Source organism: Sus scrofa, chromosome 3 (genome assembly GCF_054392235.1).
Source record: "Sus scrofa isolate SSC_HxYL_T2T_F1_AM1 chromosome 3, Sscrofa_HxYL_maternal_Yorkshire_Landrace_v2.0, whole genome shotgun sequence".
In the NCBI taxonomy this organism is placed as follows: domain Eukaryota; kingdom Metazoa; phylum Chordata; class Mammalia; order Artiodactyla; family Suidae; genus Sus; species Sus scrofa.
Genome location: NC_139385.1, coordinates 107,453,715 through 107,466,360, shown reverse-complemented (window position 1 = coordinate 107,466,360; position 12,646 = coordinate 107,453,715). Strand labels below are relative to the sequence as shown.

Below are 12,646 nucleotides of genomic sequence, written 5' to 3'. Positions count from 1 at the left end.
CCAGTGATTCGTGCATCCTGGTATTCGTGCCCTTATCTAAAGTGCAGGGTATAATTCATAGTCATTCCAGGAGTTCCCACTGTGCTCAGCAGTAACAAATCTGAATAGTATGCATAGGAGGCAGGTTCAATCCTGGCCTTGCTCAGTGGGTTAAGGATCCGGCAATGCCATGAGCCATGGTGTAGGTGGCAGATGCAACTCAGATCTGGTGTTGCTGTGGCTGGGGTGCAGGCTAGCAGCTGCAGCTCTGATTCGACCCCTAGCCTGGGAACTTCCGTCTGCTGTGGGTGTGGCCCTAAAAAGACAAAAAAAAAAAATTTAATAGTCATTCCATAAGTCATAGTAAAGCCTTTTTCATGTGCCTTCTAGACACGGAGAAACAATAAATGCAGTGATCATGAATAAATGTTCCCAGTTAGTTGATCCTCCATTTTTTTCATTCAGCGAGATTGATGGAGGACCTAACTGAATTGTCAGCTGATAGATCATTAAAAATAATTTTTGATGATAGGTCACCACGTGATTCTGGTAGATAACTGGGAAAGAGTTCAAAGAATTGAGTATCATTACTATAACAAATCTTTCTATTCCCATGATATTTTGTGAACACATTTTCTCAGCATGTGTATCTACTCCTATTTCCTAGGAAACTAGGAATAGAATTGAAGCTAAACAGTGTCTAATTTCAACAATAAACAAAACTTATCCATGGAGAGAGGAGCAAACAAAAAAGAAAGGCTTCCCATGTCATGAGGAAATGCATTTACAGTAACACTATTTTTGTTAAATATTTATTAAAATTTGTATTACATTTATGGCTTTTGATCAATTCTATGATAAGATTACTTTAATGGATAATCTAGAAAGGTTTTTTTTTTTAACATTCTGGGGTTACAATCACAGGAGTTGTTTTTTAGGGTTTTTTGGGGTTTTTTGCTTTTTAGGGCCGTACACACGGCATATGGACATTCCCAGGCTAGGGGTCAAATTGCAGCTACAGCTGCCGGCCTACACCACAGCCATAGTAACACTGGATCTGAGCTGCATCTGCGACCTACACCACAGCTACAGCAAGCCCGGGTACTTAACCCACTGGGCAAGGCCAGGGATCAAACCCGCATCCTCATGGATCCTAGTTGGGTTTGTTAATCCCTGAGCCACGAAGGGAACTACAGATTTTTAATGTTAACTTTAATATACACACACATTTTATTGTGATGAGTATAATAAGCCTAAAAATATACCAGGATAAAATTCAATGGGAGAAGTAGAATAAAAATGGAGATTCAAAAATAAATAGGAACAATATAAGATTTCCAGTGGTTAAAAAAAAAAGCTTGTTCATGTACACTTTAAAACATGTCATGGTGAATATCAAACTGCTATGGTATTCATAGTCCTTTGGATACATCTAAAAGAGTAATGTTACAGTTTTATACTGTCATACTTTCAGTAGGCCAGAATTTATACCCTTTTGTGACTACTATCTAAATGTGTGGTGAAAATACTTAGTCGTCAATGGGCTCATGCTGCCTCTCAGGCCTGGCTTAGCTTTTCTCCTTATCTGGAATATTCTTCCCCTCCTCGTCAGGACAGCAAGGGCCTAGGACAGGTGCACACAGTGGGGGGCCGGGGGGGGAGCTGTGTCACAGCCTTCCGGTGCTGTCCTGACCCCACCACTCTCCACGAGCCCAGCTGAGGCACAGCCCACAGCTTACTTAGGGATATGCCCCCTGGGCTGAGGAGAGCAACAGACCCTGCTCCCACAAATAAAGGGTCCTAGGACTTTCAGGCCACCAACCCCTCCTCTGTCCTCTGCCCTGATCAGTGATGCTTGGTTTCCTATGGGGAAGTGCTCTGAGGGGCCTGAGCTGCACACCACCCATTCACCATTCACTGCACAGCTCACCCTCTCCCCCCCCACACCCCGCCAGCACCCCAGCACGTCCTGGGTAAGGGCTCTGGGGAGAGAGAGGGCGGACTGAAGCACCCAGGCTGATGCAAGAGTCTCTACACAGAGGCAAAGAGGGGACATCAGAATCCTGCCCCCTTGTTCTCCACCTAAAAGAGGAACTTTATGCTCCTATTTTTCTCTTTATGCTCATAATTCAATATATTTGATGATTTAAAGGGTCCAGGGCCTGAAATGTTCACAATGTACCTTTAGGACCAGTAACAACAAAAGGTAATTACCCATATAATAGCACGGCCATCACAAAGGCATCAAACTCTTTGGGAAATGCAATTCAGGAAGACTGCCTGGAGGAAGTGAGATATTTGAACTAGTTTTTAAAGGAGATTTGAGTCTCCTGGAGGCTAGTAAGCACCAATTCCATTGTTAATTGCCTTCTGGAATGTTCTCGGTGGTGAGGAGTTATAACACTGAAAATGCTAGAGATCACCTGGAGACATATTAGCTGATATTTGGAAGAGAGAGGTGAAAGAAGTGGGAGGAGAGAAAAACAAAAGAAAACAATCCTATCTCAAATCCAATAACATCACCCTGCGTCATTTCATTACCAGATATGAACGGGGCTTACAAATGATGATATTATGCACTGAAACTCGATCCCCTGGGAAAGAGTATCAGCTGCCTCAGTAATTACAGATCTGCTCCCTAGTTGCAGAGAGCTCTGAGAACCAACATTCAGGAGCCCCCGCCACTGAGACTGATGTTCTAGCTGTAGAGAGCATAACCTGACACAACTCTGAGCCTTGTTGGGTTGCCCTGGCCTAGGGCCTTGGTCAATAAACCTGTAGGAGCTGTGCCCTGCTGGGGCTCAGTAGACTGGCCAAAGAGGACGGCCTCGGATGAGGACGACACAGAGCAGTGGGCACCTACCAACTTGCCCGCCCAAGCTGGCCACTCCCTTCCAGGCACTCTTGGCTCCAGGCTAACCAAGCTCTTTGCTCTTGCCCCATATCTCGCTGCCCTAGGTTATCCCGCCTAAGCCATTTCCCTCCTTTACATGACAATTCCCTCATGAAATAGACGCCCTTCTGCCTGGTGCTATGGTTATTTATACAGTCTGATTTTCCCTTCCAGCCTGGGGCTAAAATTATCAGCCCCTGTTTGCTCCAACTCCAGGAACAGGAGCTGAGCATTTCCTGGATGCCAGGCACTGAGCAGGGTGTGTCAGTAAGGGAGGGAGATAGAGTTCGCAGCCAGGTGTTTGCATCCCAGTAGGAGAGCAGAGGCCAAGCACAGCCCAGAGCATCACCTTCCCTGCTCAATGCTTGTTCTTGTAACTTTGGCCCAGAGAGTGGCTTAGTTCCAGGTAGTTGGAAAAGGCTTTATCTTTAGCTGAATGCAGACCAGCCTCCGACTGGGTGAGAGTCCAGGGAGCAGTTTGGAAGGAGGTCCGGCAAATGTTGCTCAACACTCAGAACATGGGCTTCCAGGCAATGGTGAACACACCCTTGGTCATGATATTTTCTCCATGTGCAGCCCAGGAGGAACTCTGGAGCTGGGAATCCTAGAGTGTCAGCTGAGTACAGGGAGAACATTCAGTTCACATCCAGCAGGTGGTTCCTAATGAAAGTTCTGGATGTTCTTTCCCGAAGTGCAGAGACTCATGCACCCTTGGACTTGTGTTTGGCACACAGATTCACGGGTTCACCGTTCTTGGAAATCCATCCATGGATCCCTGGATCAGTACTCTGATGTAAACACCAAGTCCTTTAGTGTGGTTGCTGTGGAACAATGGGCAAAACCTACATTCCCTGGGGAGAAAGGCGCTCAGTAAATGCTCAATTAATGGTGACCTTGAATTTAACCAGGCTAAGACCCCTACTTTTTTTTTTTTTAAATTTGTTTTTGTTTTTGTTTTTTTGTTTTTTGGGTTGTTCTTTGTTTTTTTTTTTTGTTTTTTTTTTTTTTTGTCTTTTTAGGGCTGCACCTGCAGCATATGGAGGTTCCCAGGCTAGGGTCTAATCCGAGCTATAGCTGCTGGCCTACACCACAGCCACAGCAATGCCAGATCTGAGCCATGTCTGCGACCTATACCACAGTTCATGGCAATGCTGGATCCTTAACCCACTGAGTGCGCCCAGGGATCGAACCCGCAACCTCATGGTTCCTAGTCGGATTCGTTAACCACTGAGCCACGTCGGGAACTCCTAAGACCCCGACTTGTGTTCACAGGTCACTAATATTTTTTTCACTGTCTCGTAGAGTTAGGATGAGGTCTTAGCCAGAGCCTACCTGGTGTTCAGGTGGAATGGGCAGCCTCTGCATGGTGGCATTTTTTTTTTTTAGGGCCACACCTGTGGCATTTGGAAGTTCCCAGGCTAGGATTCAAATTCGAGCTATAGCTGCCGGCCTACACCACAGCCACAGCTATGCCAGATGTGAGACTTGTCTGTGACCTACACCACAGCTCATAGCAATGCCGGATCCTTAACCCACTGAGCAAGGCCAGGGATTGAAGCTGCATCCTCGTGGATCCTAGTCAGATTCATTTCCACTGCGTCACAATGGGAACTTCTGCATGATGGCATTTGGGTTCAGGGACTACTCACTTCTCAAAAGCATCTTCCCTTAACAATCTTCCTTTGGCTCCGTCATGTCGGAAACCCCACCCATCACCATTAACGCAACATCCCTTTGAGCAAGAGGTTGTAGTGACAGGGTTACGGAAGAGCTTTCCCCTTACAGGAGAGCCCAGGGGTTAAAAACAGACTGTAGAGCTTCTTTCTCTCTTAGCAAGGGGCTCAGCACATGGAGGTACAGTGCCTCATGCCACACAGACTTCTCCGCCCGGGCTCTGCCTCCTTCAAGGGTGATGCTCAGACTGGGAGGAACTGCAGAGACCTTAAGAGCTTTTCAAAATCAAAACACCACCTGTGTGATCTGACAACCCAGAAACACAGAAATATCCTGGAAAATCTTGTGAGTCAGTGAGTGAGAACTGCCAAGAGCCCTCAGCCTCCAGAAAGTTTGGATTTATCCAGTCAGGAGAAGTCTTCCCTAAAGGGGTTGGGAGGGATGAAGGTGAATATTTATTGGATATCTGCTGCGTACCAGGTGATTTCCACAAGCTATCTCATTTCATCTTCACAATATGGAGGAAAGAAAGTGTCATTTTCCCCACTAACAAATGAAGAAACTGAGGCAAACGTGCCCAAACTTATGCAGCTGGCAAGTTAAAGCAGCCAGATTCAAACTCAAGTCTGTCAGTTTTCAAAGCCCATGAGCTTCCCATTGTACAATCAGTTTGAGGGTGTGTTGTTTTGTTTCAGAAGAGAACACAGATCAGATCTGAGATCACTTCAGCTCAGAAATAAGGGAAAATTTGGGGAGACCAGGGTGGCCCCAAATGACATCAGCTTTAAAACCGAGGATGAGTCCAAACTCCACTATGTCCCAAGGAACCAGTGTTGGGTCTGTCTCCAGATGATGTGAACTAATCATTTTTCTCTATCAAGGTACACACTTTGCAGACCTTAAGATCCTTGTGAAGTCTGAATACAGGAAAGAGTTTCCATGACAGCCAAGTCCAAATCTTGCAGAGGCCGGGAAGATGCTACAAACATAGCTCCACAAGATGCCAGGTTCTGGGCTCCAGCAGAGCCCGAAAAGGCTGACCCCTGTGGCTCCAGGTGATTGTGAGCAGAAGAGACTCATTGGTCCCTAGATTTCATAATCCAAGAAAATTACCAACTTGGGACAATATTCATTTTGAACCACATTTATTATTTCAATATTTTCTCTTTGTTCAAATTATCTTTGTTTACTTTACCTCCTTGGCATTTCCAGTGGTTTATGTGACCAAGTGTATTCCCCATAAATGTGATCATTATCATCATCCAAACAGCCAACATCTAGGAAATCATCTGCAGTCTCAAAACACTTTCCTACAAATGCAAATCACAAGCATGGGCCATAAGCAAGATTTCCTAAGACAGTCGGTATTGAGATCATTTTTTTCTTTGGTAGTAAGCAACTTCTGGTGGGTTTATTAACTTTCGTTTCTGGATTTTCCCTCTTCTATCTCTCACAGATAATTTTTTGGATGGATGACTTTGAATAAATCATTCTCCTACTGATCCCGGTAGAGAGGAAAATAGGGACCAAACAGAGTATCTACGCACAAATAAATATTTTTGGACAGTAATTCTGGCAAACTGATGACTTTCAAGGTCTAGTTAGAGTGGTTTCTCAGACAAAAACCATTTGGATAACATTAAAGAAAAAAAACCAAACTTTTTTCCACTTAATAGGGGGCTCTGCAGAAAATAATTTTCGCAGCTCGAGTTGTCTTGTTGTTAATCAGCTCTTATTACAGGGGTTCACACTAGAACAATGTTCCAAACACTCTTGGTCTCATGACCTAAAGAGAATGGCATTTCAAAATCTCATTTTAAAAAGGCATTAGTCACCAGTATAATAAAACATATGCTCTGTACCAATAAAATTTAATGTTCAAATAAAAAATGCTTGTTTACATGCATTTTATATGCCTCTTGATATAAAAGAAAACCATGTTTTCATGAGATATTTTCCTTAGGTCAGTGGACACTCTCTCCTATTTTTCTATCTAATGGGAAACCAGCCCATCTCACTGTCATCACCCCTGGAGACAAGGCAGAGATCCAAGAGGGGAGGAGCATATTCGGTAGTTATGACTTTGTGATTTGAAGCTAAACAGTAGCTCTGCTTCTCCATCCCCAGCTCAGTTTGGCAGAAGAACTATTTCAACAGGTGAGTTGTTGTTCCAGTGAGCTTTATCATTTCTCTGCCTCCAAACCACCTGTTAAGGATCCTGCAAGAGGGCCCTTCTCTCTGCACCAACAATAAAGAGTCAGATGCATGTACTGAAACAAGAACAGTGACAAAAGGTAGTTTCTTTCACACACACACACAAAAAAACCTCCTTTATTATTTCAAAGTGCAAAGGATCCATCCATCAACAAAATTACCTGTTAAATTTGTTAACTTTTACTTCATCCAAAATAACTAAATCCTATGAGGTAGGGCAATCATTGGTTTTATGCCACAATAACTCTATTTGATATCCGTAGGTTAAAATTTCCCCTTCAAACTAATTTAAATTTCCTCATTGAAACTTACAGGCTAGCAAGTATCGGATTTTTACCTGTGTTACCAGGTTTTATATATTTCTGACAGGCATTTAGATTCACATAGGGTAACACTGTAAACATAACATTAGGTCATTTGCAGACTTATATGCTTAGCACCTTGGGAAAGGGTAGCAGAGTTAAAGAGGGAGTTTCTTGTAAGTACTATCTCTCCCTTTTTGGTTCTAAAAACAAAAGTAAGTGTTGTATTAAGGAATCATTTATCTTACTAAAAGGTTAAGATTTTATTCAATAGCAAGGTAATGATTTATTAGTCTTATTAATTAGATGTCAAAGCTATAACATTTTAAATTAAGCTTAATAGTAATGGAGGGGGACCAGGAGGACAGCAAAACATGTCCTGGAAATTATTTATTTGTGTGTGCAGAATAAGTACAGTCCCCCAAAATTCTTTCTTCTCCTCACCTGAAAGCTTTGCAAATTCTAGACAAACTACTTCTCTGTCAGAGTTCAGAAAGAGAAAGAAAAAACAAAATGAAGCTGACACCATTTTTGCTCCTGATGTCATTTGCTGTCTTCCCAATGCCCATGGGTCCGATTTTGATGTCAGGGTGCGTAACTCCACAGTGACAGGCCCAAATGTATTTGAAGAGGGAAATAACCTTTCAGCTCTGCGGCATTTTCCCCATGAAGACAAATATAGCCTGGGCTGAAATCACTTAGTGTCAATCAAGGTAACCAGATCAGCTCAGCGTTAATAATGAATTTGATCACGTGCCTCCACAGAGAGAAAAGTGTGAGATAGCTGAGCCCTCGTTCCATGGGACACCCACTGGCTTCTGTGTCAGGCCACAGTTCTCCTAGCCCAGCTGGGAAGCAACAGGGTAATTTAATCTGCCATCCACTCTAATTGCTAAACTGAGAGAATTATCAGGGTTGCCAGAGAGGGCTTTCAGAGCCCTGGGTCCAGGCTGGGTGGCTGGTATGCTGAGCCATGCCTGAGGTTGTCATGATGAACGGACCCAGGTTTTTTGCAGGGTCTAAGGCTTACACAAGTTGGGATCTTTCCTTAAGGAAAAGAATACGAAATCACAAAACCAAAACCAGGAGCAGGGCCTTGGAAGGGGCCCTTTTAAGTGAGAGGCCCTAGAGTTTAAGCTTCATTAACATCATGGTAAATGTGCCTCTGGTTGTCATGGCAACCCAAAGAACATTCACTTCCTGTCTGTGTCCTGGATTTTGGATTGACTGACTCCAAGAAGGTATATCCTCTCTACTCTTATGTAATCGTTTCTACTTTTCGGTGCTTTATTACATTAAGATGAAGTACTTACAATTTGCTATTACAGGTCATGGATCATTCCTTTTCCAGCCCCTCTGCCCACCTCAAATGCAGCATGTTTCTGACAGACACCAATCACCAGCTTGTATGTCCTCTATGATGACAACTTTTAAAGGTTAAGAACATGTCCCAAATACCCTTAGTTTCCCCTAAATAATTTGCAGTAAACCTTTGAAAGAGGATAACCACAAACTCAATCACTACAGACAAAAATAATAGAACAATGGAGTCAGAGGAGACTTTTGAAGCAGAGTTTCCAGGCCAACAAAGACTGCCTGTCCCATTTAAGTATTTACAAGCAAACTAAAAGCATTATTACCACAAGTGAGAAAAATCAAGTAGTGTTTAATCCCTCAAGTGCAATGTTGGTTCAACATTTCAAAATACTGTTCAATTAATAGACAAGAGGAAATTATATGATTATCTCAACAGAAGCAGAAAAATTATTTCATGAAATTTAACATTCATTCCCAAGAAACTCTTAGCAAGTTGGAAGTAGAAGAAAATTTCCCTTTCTTGAAAAAGAATGTCAACCAGAAAACTAGAGCAAATATTCTAATGATAAAACAGAATTATGATCATGATAAAATAGAATTATTTCTACAGCTATTAGAGATAAGGATGCTCACAACTATTTCACATTGATCTGCAAGTCTGAGCCAATTAAACAGCAAGGAAAAGAAGACATAAGAATTTTAAAGGAAGAAACAAAGCAGCTGGTATTTGCAGACAGCATAATTGTGTATCTAGAAAATCTAGGAGAGTATGAAGTAAACTATCACAATTCACAGAGTTCAGTTAGGAGGCGAAGTATCATATTAACAAACGCGAGCAATAGCTTGCCTCTCTTCCACAATAACTATTACAAAGTGTCATGAAAAAAGAGCTTATTCACAAAAGCCACAAAACCGTAAAACTACACAATACCTAAGAATAAACTAAAAATGTTCAAGATCTAACTGAAAAAATGATAAAATTTTTACTAAAGGACATAAAAGAAAACCCAAATAAATAGAGAAAATGTTCACGTATCTGTTTGGAAAGACTTGGCATCGTAAAGATGGTTGTTCCCCTCAAGTTAATCTATAAATTCAGTGAAATCACAATCAACTTCCCAGTGGGATTTTTCAAAGAACTTACCAACGGACTCTGAAATTCTTCTAGGATTTCCCGTCCTGGCTCAGCAGTAACAATCCCGATTAGTACCCATGAGGACTCTAGTTCAATCCCTGACCTTGCTAAGTGGGTTAAGGATCTGGTGTTGCCATGAGCTGTGTGTGTTGGTCACAGATGTGACTGGGATCTGGCTTTGCTGTGGCTGTGGTGTAGGCCAGCAGCTTCAGCTCCGATTTGACCCCTAGCTGGGAACTTCCGTATGCTGCAGGTGCAGCCCTAAAAAGCCAAAAATAAAATAAAATAAAATAAAACAAAACAAAATAAAATAAAATAATTCTTCTAGAAAGAAAATGTGAAAGAATATCCAAGACAAATTTGAAAAAGAAATTCTAAAAGAGAGAGGATACCATTCTAAATTACTGAAATAGTCCAACAGAGGCTGGGCTTGAGATGAGTAAGAAGAAACACTCAGGCACATGAAAATTATACAAACTGTACGTCACTGCAATTGACCTTAAAGGATCAGAGACTGCATGAAGCAAAAAATCTTGGGGAGCATAGCTTCTTGGATTTACCTTAATTCCACCATAAGATATGGGCTTGAGAGCTGGCCATAGTTGATCTGCCAGGGGAAAACCTCCAGGTATTGAGAAGTCCTAATCAGTGTTTTCGGGAGCCCAGAGATTCTCCAGCCACAAATCTCAAAACTTCAGAATGGTTTTACAAAACCACTTTGGTAAGCCACATTATCCAGACCTATTATAAGGTTTAATTTCTTACTATACTGCTATAAAGCCATATTGCTGCACTAAATCCTGATTAAATGATAATATCCAGGCATCAAACATGTCTGGCTGAGCTAAGACAATACAACAGGCTATGTGAGATGCCTGGTTATTATCACTACTCATTCTAAACGCCATCCTCTGCTGGACTACTTGAGAAATGTAGAAGCGCATGGACTCCCTTTCAGCACTCCTTCCTCAAAATTTCAGGCAGTCATGTCATTTATCTGCTGGGAGGAGCAGAGCAAGCTTGGCCATTGCCTATCACAACATCAAAACATAATATAAAGCCATGGGAGATAAAGCACTGTGACATTGCTATGCAATAGTTCAATAGGACATAAAGGGGAAACTGAGCCATGAATAGATGAGAATGTATTATATGATAAATATGGTATTTTAAATCAATAGGAAAAGAATAAAATGATTCTTCAAAGAATGAGACTGGATTAACTTCCTGATCATTGGGAGAAAGTCATTTACATCATTACTTTTCATTATTTAAAAATATAAGTTCCAGGGAGTTTCCATTGTGGCTCAGCAGGTTAAGAACCCAACTATTATCCATGAGGACGCAGGTTCAATCCCTGGCCTTGCTCCATGGGTTAAAGATGTAGTGTTGCCATGATTGTGGAATGAAAACTGTGATTAGTATATAAAACAAATACAAAAAGTGATTTTAAAAAGATCCTGGAAAGAACAAGTCAGGCAAAGATTATTCTTCACCATGATCCTACAGACAGGAGATCAAGAAGCAGAACCAGGAAAAGAAGGAAAGATCTCCAAGCTACTCTTTTATTGACAAAAATTAGCTCTTTTTAAGTCATCTGTTTTGGCTGAGGCTAAGAGGAGAAACTCGGTTCATTTTTGCAAATTCCAATGTCATTCATGGTTTGTAGCGTTTTCAACTGCTAGACCATTTTCCTGCTGTCACTAAAAGCTGTAACTTTTCTTCAAACTACAAAGCAAGGGTCAGGACAACACTGGAGTGGGGTAAGTGTGCTTTTCCCCAGAAATGCCTTTTAAGAAGGGGTGGAAGGAGAGAGAGTCAAGTACTTTTCCCCACAGCACTTTAATTATATAACAGTTTGAAAATTCCTAACACCTTTCATGTGAGGTGATCAAAAGCAATTTTATCATACTCGTGGCTTTATTTATATGCAGAAAATCTCTTTAGATTTCAGAAAAGAGTTGTTATACATTTGCATCAAAGCTACCAACTCATATACCTGACAGCAAGTCGTATTTTACCAAAAAATGAAGCCTTAAAATTTTACTGTTATCGTACCTTAGCATTCCTGCCAAATGCACCGAGAGAGAAGGCACCTTGAACTTTTCTGACCCTATTGAGTCAAACACATCTTTCATGCTCTTCGTACTTTGTCTCAGTTCTTTTTGAAAATCAGGTCTGAGATTTAAGAAAGTCTCCACAGGGAAAACCTCAAAACAAGGACCACACCTTCTACTTACCTCTGAGGCTATGTATCCAAACCTGTCCTCACAGATTATCTGCCAGCTTTTCCTGACAGAAAGGAAGGGACGTCCATCTTTGGACCTAGGAGCTGGCTCTCCTGAGTGCCTGCCCGTCCCTCCTTTTCCCACATGGGAACCCTCGTTTCCCCTTCAGGAACCCTCCCTCTGAGTCCTCGGACCATCTCCCCCCCCCCCCCCCCCCGATATCCCATGAGTCCTCGTGATGATTCCTCAACCCGGCTCAGCCAGCTGTGATCCACCCCGTCAGGCCTCTCAAATACCTTCACTTCCAAGGAAGACGCATACTTTAAAATTCTAAGGCCTCACTGAATCTGAACCTTGAGGGGAGGCCCAGACATCACTTAAAATTTTAAAGCAAACCAGGTAACCCGCAGCCCACACTCAAAACCACTAGTTCAGACCATCTCCCAAGTTTTATTATCACTGACATTCCTAGATTCCAGGAGATGCGAATGGCTCAGCAGGATACCCCATTCCCCTTTTCCTTTCATTGACACAGACCCTGGAAACGTAATGGTCAATCCTAAAATGGCAGATTGCTTCAGTTCAAAGCCCTGCTTAGTAGTTGTTGCCTAGAGCTCTGGGGTGAGGTTTAGGCAGTATCTGGGCAGAATGGGAAAGAGACTTCTATCAACCAGCAGTGTCTGTCATGAGCAATGGGGACAGAGAAGCACCCAAGACTGCCCAGCTGGTCCTAATCCGGAGGAGATCACACAGAGAGAGATCTCAGACACGGATGTAGATTGTGCTGCCCCTTGTTTCAGGGAGGTTTTACTATGTAGCAAAACATTTCATATCCAAGCAGCTCAACAACCACCATGTGCTCATGATAATGTAATTGGCACAGGGTTTTCAGGAGACAACTTAT

At 42.4% G+C, this 12,646-nt stretch overlaps 1 protein-coding gene and 1 long non-coding RNA gene across 4 annotated transcripts in view; both read right to left on the bottom strand.

The window, feature by feature from the left end:
* The window catches only part of LOC146404833 (uncharacterized), a 1,439,763-nt gene that overhangs the window by 925,190 nt on the left and 501,927 nt on the right, over positions 1–12,646 (bottom strand). The gene's annotated exons all lie outside the window — the stretch shown is intronic.
* The window catches only part of LOC146404836 (uncharacterized), a 259,354-nt gene that overhangs the window by 179,961 nt on the left and 66,747 nt on the right, over positions 1–12,646 (bottom strand). The window contains exon 3 of one of the 3 annotated variants that reach the window (XR_014842015.1): positions 133–3,723. The exons of the other annotated variants lie outside the window; for them this stretch is intronic. The gene's annotated coding sequence lies outside the window, so the exon portion shown is untranslated. Of the gene's footprint in view, positions 1–132; positions 3,724–12,646 lie in introns of those variants that run through there. 3 annotated transcript variants of the gene reach the window in all.